An 11,647-nucleotide genomic window follows, 5' to 3' on the forward strand; every position below is an offset into this window, starting at 1 on the left:
AAACCTAATGTTAGCAACCCTAAACCTAACAACTGTAACCCTGACCCCTGACCGTAACCCTTTGTATAAATATCAAGTGATCTTGAATAGACAAAACACTCCTGAAAACGAAAAGCCCACTTATTGGCTCACATTTCTCATTGTCAAATATTACTGCAAAGGAATAGTAATCAAGACAACATAATACTGGCATAAGGAGACAAATATAAATCAATGGAACTGAATGTCCAGTCCAGAAATAAAACTATACCTCTACGGCCAACTGAGTTTTGACACGAGCCAAGACCACTAAATTCAACAAACGCTGCTAGCATCTGACTACCTAGAGTCAGAGGTAACAAACTGTACACTTACCTCACAACACAGAAAAAGTAACTAAAAATGGTTCAAAGCCCTACATATAAGAGTTACAAATAGAAACTCCAGAAGAAAACAGGGATATATCTTCATGACCTTGGATTTGGCAAAGGTGTTACAGATCTGAAACCAAAAGCACTAGCCACAAAAGAAATAATTTCCTCAAAATTAACAACTATGCATCAGAAGACATTATCAAGTAAGTTGGCTGTGCACTGTGGTTCACGCCTGCAATCCGAGCACTTTGGGAGGCAGAGGCAGGAGGATCACTTGAGTCCAGGACTTCAAGACCAGCCAGGATGACAGAGCAAAACCCCATCTCTACTAATAGTACAAAAATTAGCCAGGAATGGTTGCACACAGCTGCAGTCCCAGCTACTAGGGAGACTGAGGCGGAAGGACTGCTTGACTCCAGAAAGTAGAGGTTGTAGTAAGCTGAGATCACACCACTACACTTCAATCTGGGCAACAGTGCAAGACCCTATCTTAAAAAAATAAAGAATGGGTATGATGGCTCACGCCTATAATCCCAGCAATTTGGGAGACTGAGGCAGACGGAACACTTGAGGTCAGGAGTTGGAGACCAGCCTGGCCAACATGTTGAAACCTTGTCTCTACTAAAAATACAAAAATTAGGGCCGGGAGCGGTGGCTCACGCCTGTAATTCCAGCTCTTCTGGAGGCTGAGGCAGAAGGATTAACTGAGGACGGGAGTTCAAGACCAGCCTGACCAAGAAAAGCAAACCCCATCTCGACTAAAAATACAAAATTAGCTGGGCTTAGTGGCACATGCCTGTAATCCCAGCTACTCGGGAGGCTGAGGCAGAAGAATCATTTGAACCCAGGAGGCGGAGGTTGTGGTGAGCCAAGAGTGCACCACTGCACTCCAGCCTGGGGAACAAAGCAAGATTCGGTCTCCAAAAAAAAAAAAAAAAAAAAAAGAAAGTGAAAAGACAACCCACAGAAAACAAGAAAATATCTGCGCATTATATATCCAACAACGGTCTGTTGACTACAGTATATAAAAAATTTGTATAACTCAACCACAAGGACAACCAAATTACAAATGGAGACAGAGTTGAACACACACTTTGCCAAAAAGACATGCAAATGAAAAACAAGCACATGAAAAGATGATCAATATCATTATCATTATGGCCATCCAAACTGAAACCACAACCAAATACTCTTTCACACACACTAGAAAGGTTACAATCCAACAAATGTAAAGTAACAAGTGTTGGCAAGGTTGGAGAGAAATCAAAACCATTAAATACTATATGTAGAATATAAAATGGTGCAGCCTATTTGTAACATAGTTTGTTATGTCCTCACAAAGTTAAAAACACAATGGGCATGGTGGCTCATGCCTGTAATCTCAGCACTTTGGGAGGCTGAAACAGGCAGATCACTTGAGTGCAGGAGTTCAAGACCAGCAGAAGGACATAACAAAACCCCGTCTCTACTAAAAATACAAAAATTAGCCAGGCATGGTGCCACACACCTGTAGTCCCAGCTACTAGGGAGGCTGAGGCGGGAGGACCACTTGAGCCCAGAATGTGGAGGTTGCAGTAAGCCGAGGCAACACCACTACTCCAGCCTGGGCAACAGCGCAAGACCCTGTCTCAAAAATAAAATAAATAAATAAATAAATAAACAAACAAATAAATAAAGGCCGGGCATGGTGTCTCAATCCTGTAATCCCAGCACTTTGGGAGGCAGAGGCAGGCGGATCATCTGAGATCATGAGTTTGAGAACAGTATGACCAACATGGAGAAACCCCACCTCCAGCAAAAACACAAAAATTAGCCAGGCATGGTGTCCCATGCCTGTAATCGCAGCTACTCGCATGAACCCAGGAGGCAGAGGTTATGATGAGCCAAGAGTGCACTACTGCACTCCAGCCTGGGAAACAGAGCAAGACTTGGTCTCCTAAAAAAAAAAAAAAAAAAAAAAAGAGGAAGAGAAAAGACAACCCACAGAAAAGAAGAAAATATTTGCCCATTATATGTCCAACAACGGTCTGTTAACTACAATATATATAAAATTTATATAACTCAGCAACAAGAACAACCAAATTACAAATGGAGAAAGAGTTGAACACACACTTTGCCAAAAAGACATGCAAATGGCAAAGAAGCACATGAAAAGATGATCAATATCATTATCATTATGGCCATCCAAACTTGAAACCACAACCAGATATTCCTTCACTCACACTAGAAAGGCTATAATCCGATAAATGTAAAATAACAAGGGTTGGCAAAGTCGGAGAAAAATCACAACCATTAAATACGGTATGCGGAATATAAAATGGTGCAGCCTATTTGTAACAGAGTTTGGTATTTCATCAAAAAGTTAAAAATAGGCCGGGCAAGGTGGCTCATGCCTGTAATCCCAGCACTTTGGGAGGCTGAAGCAGGTGGATCACTTGAGTCCAGGAGTTCAAGACCAGTCAGGATGACATGGCAAAACCCCGTCTCTACTAATACAAAAATTAGCTGGACATGGTGGCACACAGCTGCAGTCCCAGGTACTAGGGAGGCTGAGGTGGGAGGACTGCTTGAGCCCAGAATGTGGAGGTTGCAGTAAGCTGAGATCGCACCACTACACTCCAGCCTGGGCAACAGTGCAAGACCCTGTCTCAAAAAAAAAAAAAAAAAAAAAAGAAAGGGCCAGGTATGATGGCTCACACCTGTAATCCCAGCACTTTGGGTGGCTAAGGCAGATGGATTACTTGAGGTCAGGAGTTGGAGACTAGCCTGGCCAATATGGTGAAATCTTTTCTCTAGTAAAAATACAAAAATTAGCGCCAGGCTCTGTGGCTCACACCTGTAATCCCAGCACTTTGGGTGGCTAAGGCAGGCGGGGCACTTCAGGTTGGGATTCGAGACTAGCCTGACCAACATGGACTAACCCCATCTCTACTGAAAATACAAAATTGGCTGGGCTTGGTGGTGCATGCCTGTAATCTCAGCTACTCGGGAGGCCTAGGCAGGAGAATCGCTTGAACCTGGGAAGCAGAGGTTACGGTGAGCCAAGATGGCACCATCGCACTCTAGCCTTGGCAACAAAAGCAAAACTCTGCCTCCAAAAAAAAAAAAAATATATATATATATATATATATATACACACACACACACACATACACACACAAAAATTAGCCAGTGTGGTGGCGCACACCTGTAACCCCAGCTACTCAGGAAGCTGAGGCAGGAGAATTGCTTGAACCCAGGCGACAGAGGTTGCAGTGAGCCGATATCAGGCTACTTCACTCCAGCCTGGGTGACAGAGCAAGACTCGTCTCAAAAAAGAAAATACATGGGAGGAAATGGTATATCCTGAAATGAGGACTTTCATTCTGGACTAGGGTTTCCAACGAAGGTGACAGTTTATCCTTCAGTCTCCACAGGCCAAGAATTTGCCATCCAGCAAGAGGCAACAGAGGAAGCCCCCCAAGTCCCATGCCAGAACTATGACATTATTACATTCCATTTCAATACTTAAATATTAATAATTCATCCGCTTAAATATCTACACTTACTTTACCAATTTTCCATTGTATTGATGAAGAGGTTTCCAAATTTCATATAGGTCGTCATGATGTGGACAGGACTTTTTGATAACTATACCAAATGACTATATAAAATATAAGTGTTAAGGCCAGGTGTGGTGGCTTACGCTTGTAATGCCAGCACTTTGGGAGGCCGAGGCGGGCGGATCACGAGGTCAGGAGATCTAGACCATCCTGGCAAACTTGGTGAAACCCCGTGTCTACTAAAAATACAAAAAAATTAGCCGGACGTGGTGGTGGGCGCCTGTAGTCCCAGCTTCTCGGGAGGCTGAGGCAGAAGAATGGCGTGAACCTGGGAAGTGGCAGAGCTTGCAGTGAGCAGAAATAGTGCCACTGCACTCCAGCCTGGGCAACACAGTGAGACTCTGTTTCAAAAAAAAAGAAAGAACAAGAAAAGAAAAATATAAGTGTTTAAACGTAAAATACCTTGCAACTGCTAACACAGGGCTAGAGAATATAGCAAGGTAATAGTCTGTCCAGTAAATTCTTCTGAAAAAAAAATTTTTTTTTGAAACAGAGTCTCACTCTGTCAACCAGGCTGTAATGCAGTGCCACGATTTCAGCTCAATACAACCTCCACCTTCCAGGTTCAAGCGATTCTCCTGCCTCAGCCTCCCAAGTAGCCAGGACTACAGGTGTGTGCCACCACACCAGGCTAATTTTTGAATTTTTAGTAGAGACGGGATTTCACCAACTTGTCCAGGCTGGTCTCGAACTCCTGACCTCAGGTGATCCGCCCACCTCAGTCTCCCAAAGTGCTGGGATTACAGGAGTGAGCCACTGCGCCCAGTCTTCTTCTGCAATTTCGACAATCAACTGTGCGATTTGCCTTTCCTTCAGCACCGAGATTTTATTTTTCTTTCCTAATTATTTCAAACATGAATTTTTGTTCCAGGGAACTAGTATTTCCTTAATTTATAAATTGAGGGTGGCTGAGCATGGTGGCTCATGCCTGTAATCCCAGCACTTTAGGAGGCCAAGGCAGGCAGATCACTGGAGGTCAGGAGTTCAAGACCAGCCTTGCCAACATGGTGAAACACTGTCTCCACTACAAATGCAAAAATTAGCCAGCTGTGGTGGCAGGTGCGTGTAGTCCCAGCTACTAAGGAGACTGAGGCATGAGAATCGCTTGAACCCAGGAGGTGGAGGTTGTGGTGAGCCAAGATCATGCCACTGCACTCCAGCCTGGGTAACACAGGGGGACTCCATCTCCAAAAAAAAAAAAAAAAAAAAAAAAAGAGGGTCATCTCACAGATGATCTAATAAATAATGCTTTGTCTTTAGAAATTCACATTATTAACTTTTCTACTTTTAGATATCGTAACTGCTGTGACTTGAAGGACTTATCTCAACAAAGCCTTAAAAAACTAGGGTGGGCAGTGGGTGAATGGGTTGGGGGAACCCACACAAAATCCCCAAGACATCTGGAAGCCCATGACCCCATGAGAGGGACTGCAGGCAGCTGTAGCAGACTGGATGGGAGAGGACAGCAGGCAGGAGAACTCAGGGTCTGGAGGCCATGGTTCTAAGGCCAGAGGAAATCATTGGCAAACTTAAATCCAGAGCTTGACAGGATGAAATTTGTGATTGTAAATGAATATTTGCCATTACCAAGTGAGATCGCCAGTGGTTAGGTGCTCCTCCATGTGGGCCACAGTGAGGAGAACATGGCATCAGGCCAGGGTGTTCCTACCAGGAATGCAGGATCTGCACCTGTTTAGGACGAAACGCTGGGCAGACCCAGCTTAGAGTCATCTCTGCTCTTTACATCTGTCAAGGCTGTGAAAACTGAGAGTCGCCCAGATGCGGTGGTTCACACCTGTAATCCCAGCACTCTGGGATGCTGAGGCGAGTGGATCACCTGAGGTCAGGAGTTAAAGACCAGCCTGGCCAACATGGTGAAATCACATCTTTACTAAAAATACAAAAAATTAGCCGGGCGTGGTGGTAGATGCCTGTAATTACAGCTACTCCAGAAGCTGAGGCAGGAGAATCTCTTGGAACAAGGGAGGCGGAGGTTGCAATGAGCCAAGATGGCACCACTGCATGCCAGCCTAGATGACAGAGTGAGTGTCTGTCTTAAAAAAAACAACCAAAAAAACCCCCAGAAAACTGAGTCTCATGAACAGTTCCCGAAAAAGAAATTGGGCCCACATGAAAACACATTTTTCTCCCAGCTGGGGCAGGCAATGAAGTGAAATAGGTCTGCGGACTGGACTTTCACATAGAGACCGTATATTTCCTAATTTGGGGGTTATGTGGGGATCATCTGGAGGACTGTTCCTGCTTTTGGTGAAACACAGGGAGGTATTCTTTGTGAAGCTGCAAATATGGCACAGCAATAACCACTGGGGAATTGGAGAGAAAAGAGAAGGCATACTAACTGCTGTTGCAAGTTTCCCAGAAGTATGACATTATTGGGAAGTAAACTGCTTCTTAAATCAACTGTGTCAATACCACGTCAGTAAGGCACAGACAACAACATGAAGTTTCATGACAGGCCAAATCTAGCCCAAACCCAGTCCGGCAGAGGTTGTCAATCCAGCGCCCCAGCAAGAGCCAGAGGGTCCCATCCTGGGAGCTGCAGACGCTCTCCTGTGGGCTGCAAAGGCCATGGCCGCATCCTGGACAGGACGTAAGCTCTCAGGGATACATGCATGTTCCTGGGGTTATATGAGTGTGACGGGTGTGGCATTAGTCTGACGGTGTCACGGGCATTCCAGTGGTTACGTGTGTGCTCGGAGGGACAGATGCGTGTTCCGGGGGTTATATAAGTGTGACAGGTGTGGCGTTAGGCACACGATTTCATCCCCGCATTCTGGGCGTTACGTGCGCTCTGAGGGACACATCCGCATTCCTAGGGTCGGATCTGGACAGCAGCTGTCACGTTACCCTGACGGTGTGATCTCTGTATACAACGGGTGCTAACACCAGCATCACAGATGGAGTGTTATTAGTACTACGGGGGTTATTATCACTGTGGTGGGTGTTCCAGTTGCTTTCCTGAGGCTACATTTCTGTTCCGAGACCGTGGCTTGGCTCCGTGGCTGCCTCGCCTTGGGTGCAGAGAACGAACCTCAAGTGTGCTGGATTCACAGGGGCTTTTGGTTTCTAATTTTCCACAGGAAGGGTCTCTGCCCCTCAGCTGCCAAGGCTGAAAAAGGAAGGATTTTATTCACCACGGACGCGAGCTCGAGGTGTCCAAAAGCGAGGGGCGTATCCCAGTATGTGCTGAGGAGAACGCGGCTCCCGCTCTCGCAGGACTCGGGCGAGGAGGTAGCACTCGGCCGCCTCAGGGCTCAGAAAAGCCGGGCTCGCGCGCACTCTGCTGGCGGCCGGGGGCACTGCAGCGCCCTAGAGCTCACTGCGCGTCGGCAGCCCCGTGCCCGCTGCTACACATCCCGCTGCACCACTTAAAGACAGCACGGAGTGTTTGGCGCTATCGTTCTAGAAATGCAAACTGACACAGAGCCCACTAGCCTGTGAATTTCTAAAAATGCAGAAGGCACAATTAATTGGAAACCATAGGAAATAAAATCAACATGAATGCACATTTTACAACTTATGCAAAAATTTACTCGACATAGTCCTCAGACTTAAAACGCGAAACTGTCAGAGGCCTCTTAACCACAGTGACTTTATTTTAAATAAAGGTTTTAAAAAAGTTAAATCTGGGCAGGGCGCAGTGGCTCATATCTGTAATCTCAGCACTCTGGAAGGCCAAGGCGGGCAGATCACTTGAGATCAGGAGTTCAAGACTAGCTTGGGCAAATTGTGAGAACCCTATGTCTACAAAAAACACACAAATTAGCTGGCATGGTGGCACGTACCTGTAGTCCCGGCTACCCGGGACGCTGAGGCGGGAGGATTGCTTGAGCTCAGGAGTTTGAGGCTGCAGTTAGCCCACCATGATCACACCACTCCACTCCAGCCTAGGCGACAGAGTGAGACCCTGCCTCACACACACACAAGTTAAATTTGTTGGATTATATATTTAGGGGGTTGAGTACTTTTGGTTATAAAATATTTATGGTTGCGGGAACAAGTTAATAAATAAAGACATAAAACTTATAAAAATGTACCAGGACTTTAAGAACAAAAAAGCATTCTTAGTTTAAAAATAAGTTTTACTTTAAAGGTAATAATACACTCATAAATTCTTGTTAAAATCCACAGTAACATAGACAAGTAACAATATTAATAGCCTGTCACAAACTGATCACAAGCCTTTATAAAAGACAACACTATTTATAATAACCTATATAAACAAACATTAAGCCCGGGCGCGGTGGCACATGCCTGTTATCCCAGCACTTTGGGAGGCTGAAGCGGGAAGATCACTTGAGACCAGGAGTTCCAGACCAGCCTGACCAACATGTGAAACCCAGTTTCTACCAAAAATACAAAAAATTAGCCGGATGTGTTGGCACGCGCCTGTAATCCCAGCTACTTGGTAGGCTGAGGCAGGAGAAACATTGAACCAAGGAAGCAGAGGCTGCAGTGAGCCGAGATCATGCCATTGTGACAGGAGTGAAACTCCGCCTCAAAAAATAATTTTTTAAAAACAGGTGCATTCCTCCTCTTGCTTTCTGAGGACGCCCTGCTATGTAGTTGAGTAGTCGCTAATAAACTACCTTAACTTCACTATACTCTGTGATTCGCCATAAATTCTTTCCAATGTGAGATCCAAAAACCCATTCTTGGGGTCTGAGACAAGATCCCTTTTCCGGTGACAAAACTATACAAATTCTAGAATAAAACACAGAAAACTATGTGACCTTGGGTTTGGTCATGAGTTTTAACACATGACACTGTCAGAGGCATTTAACGCCTCCTTTATATGAACTCCAGGGTGGTTTATGTTCCATTGGCTAAGAGGAAGTTTTCTTCCAAAATGTAACATGATTTAAGGTCAAACATTAATATCAAGTAAACTCAAAAGATGGAAAAGATAGCATTAGTTCTGGGAAAACCAGAAGTGTGCCTTTTTTGGAAATAATCATCGGTAGCACAAACTTCAGATTCTGCAAAGGAAATAAAAATGAGTTAACTTACATTTTTCACAAATTAAGATATAAATCAAGATAATGAAATCCAGAAATCCAATCTTACTGCTTTTAATGTTCATTAAAAAAAAAAAAAGACATCTTTATCAAATAGCCCCAGCAATAGTCACCAACTAAGTCTTTACTACTTAAAAGCAAAATCCACCTATCTCCTGAACAGTATCCACTTTACAAGCCTCATTATACGTACTGGAAACAAGTTTCAGAAATAAATATATGCATGTATATATATAAAAATATATTTCAAATAAAAAATACTTTTAGATAGTGGTATTACAATACATTTAGAAATTAATAACGGAAGCAAATTATGGGAGATCATCCACGCCTGTCCCAAAGGTACCGAATTTATAAATCATCTCAGATGCGGTGCAGGACAGGTTGAAAATAGGAACGCAATGAACCCGTGCGGAGCAGCGGCCGGCGCGGTGTCCAGGGCAAGACCCTGGTGCAGGACAGGTTGAAAATAGGAACGCAATGAACCCGTGCGGAGCAGCGGCCGGCGCGGTGTCCAGGGCAAGACCCTGCCCGGTCCAGGCCCCTCCGGCCCTGGGCCCGACGACTGCTACGCCTCTGACTCCACGCTAACGCGGAGCCCGAGCGCGAGTCACAACGTGTGGGGCCGGGGAGGCTGCTACCCAGAGGCGGAGTGCGGGATCGCGAGGGTGCCTACCCGCCTCTCGCTCCCGCCGGCACGTACGGACTCGCGTCCCCGCCGGGCGCCGACTAGGCAGCAGCACCGCCCCCGGCACAAGAGGCTCATGCGCCTCATACCTAACAGGAAGTTGGAAGCAGCGCGACCCCACGGTGCACTGAACGCACTCAAACAGAACAGGACGCAGACACACGCTTTCAGCCCAGGGGAAAAACTGGCAGGGTCGGAAAAGCAAGCAGCGCGTGCGGGAGCTCAGAATGCGCCCTGCCTCGGCCCGAGACCCCGCCCCGGCCCGGCCCCGCCTTTTTGTCTGCCTCACCCCTCCCCGCCCGGCACGTACTGGCCCCGCCCTTCGCGCGGCGTTTTTTGTTGACCCGGAAACGGATTCTCCGGAGCCAAGGTCCGCTCGGGTGAGTGCCCTCCGCTTTTTGTGGCCAAACCCAGCCACGCAGTCCCCTTCCTGCGCCATCCTCCATACCCGGGGTCTGTGGGTCTCCGCGGACGTCACAGGCTCGGCAACAGCCCCACTGTAGGCGGGGAGCCCCGCGACGCCCTGAAATGCTCCGAAGCCTGTCGCTCAGCTGCCAGATCTGCGTCTGTGTCCGGTTCCGTCACTGAGGTCGCCCCGTCCAGCCCTTCTACTGTAGTTCTCTTCACCGTCCGCCCATCCTATCGCGCGCCGCGTCGGGTCCCCATTCGGCACATGGCTTGTCTCCCGTCGTCCCCACCCTTGCCCCTCTTGGCAGCTCAGGGCAGCCCTGGGATTTGGCAGACGCCAGTCCTCCCTGAGATGTCTCCCCATCCTTCCCTCCGCCAGGCCCTACGTCTCCGCAAACCCCCCGCTTCGGGGTGACCGCTTCAGACAGGAAGCTGAGTCCGGGCCTGGGGTAAGGGACCTGCCCAATCCTGTGACAGCCCGCGTCCTTCTGACAGTCACCTCCCACTAGCGGTGACCTTCCCGGTGCCCCACTGAGAAGTGGGCTCTTCCTTGGCAGGGGCTTCTTCACTGTATCGCTGTGGATGTCGAGGTGGGGCAGGATCGTGAGGAGAAAACAAGAGAAGAGGGAGGTAGGGCCAGCGAGGGACAAAAGGGGAGGGAAATTTAGATGGGAAGTGGATGGGTGTGAGGAATTTGAACAAACACTGAGAATGAAGGAGAGTGACCTGAGCAAGTAGTAGTGGGGTAAATTGAAATAGACAAAACGGCAATCAGCAGAGATGTGGAGGACAGAATACAGTGAGGGGGCCCTGACTGTCAGTAGCAGAGGGGACAACAGAAGCCTAATTCTCAAATTCCTTAGATGATTTTCTGATTTCCAAATTAGTTTCCCTTTGAAATTTGTTGTATCAGGTTCAGTTTATGAGGCCTCAATACTTTTCAGTCTTAATTATGTATTGAAAATACTTTTTGTTTGGTAAATACTTTTACATTAATTCAGTGTGCACTTTGTAAGAATATTGATGATTTGAGTTAGTTTAGTTTTCAACATCTTCCTCTATTCCTTTATATGATCTCTGTATTTAATGACTGTAGGATAAAATTTCCAACTAAGTATAAATATCAAGTTTTCTTTGTGCTGTTTTCTGCAATTATTGAAGGATGGGCTGAATTGTCCTAGAACTTTGTTCCAACAGATTCCATGTGTTCATAATGAATAAATTGCTCAAAGATATTTCGAAAGCTCACCTTTTACGTTTTTTATTGCCAATAATTACATCTTTTTAATTTTTATATTTTTGGATGACTTAATGTGATGTTCTGGAAAAGACAAATGCTTTTAGTCAATATGATTAAAACCGTGAAAGACAAATTGCTGTTACTTAAGAGTGTGAAATTTGATCTCAAATCTTTAGGGGGCAGGGATGTTAAGGGAAAACTGCCACTGTCGCATCCAGATCATGTCATTCCTGTTAAGCTGGTGCTGGTTACTGTCTACTGGCTTCTGTTCACCTTTCCACCTGCCCCAAGACATACACATAGTGACATAAGGCAGT

At 46.3% G+C, this 11,647-nt stretch overlaps 1 pseudogene across 1 annotated transcript; it reads left to right on the top strand.

Annotated features, from left to right (window-relative positions):
• The first annotated feature begins 10,210 nt into the window (after positions 1-10,210).
• Positions 10,211-11,333, top strand: LOC144332711 (uncharacterized; annotated as a pseudogene). Its single transcript, XR_013400707.1, has 2 exons — positions 10,211-10,246; positions 10,300-11,333. The product of XR_013400707.1 is annotated as an uncharacterized LOC144332711 (transcript).
• The last annotated feature ends 314 nt before the right edge of the window (positions 11,334-11,647 follow it).

The sequence above is a fragment of the Macaca mulatta genome, chromosome 11, assembly GCF_049350105.2.
Source record: "Macaca mulatta isolate MMU2019108-1 chromosome 11, T2T-MMU8v2.0, whole genome shotgun sequence".
Classification (NCBI taxonomy): domain Eukaryota; kingdom Metazoa; phylum Chordata; class Mammalia; order Primates; family Cercopithecidae; genus Macaca; species Macaca mulatta.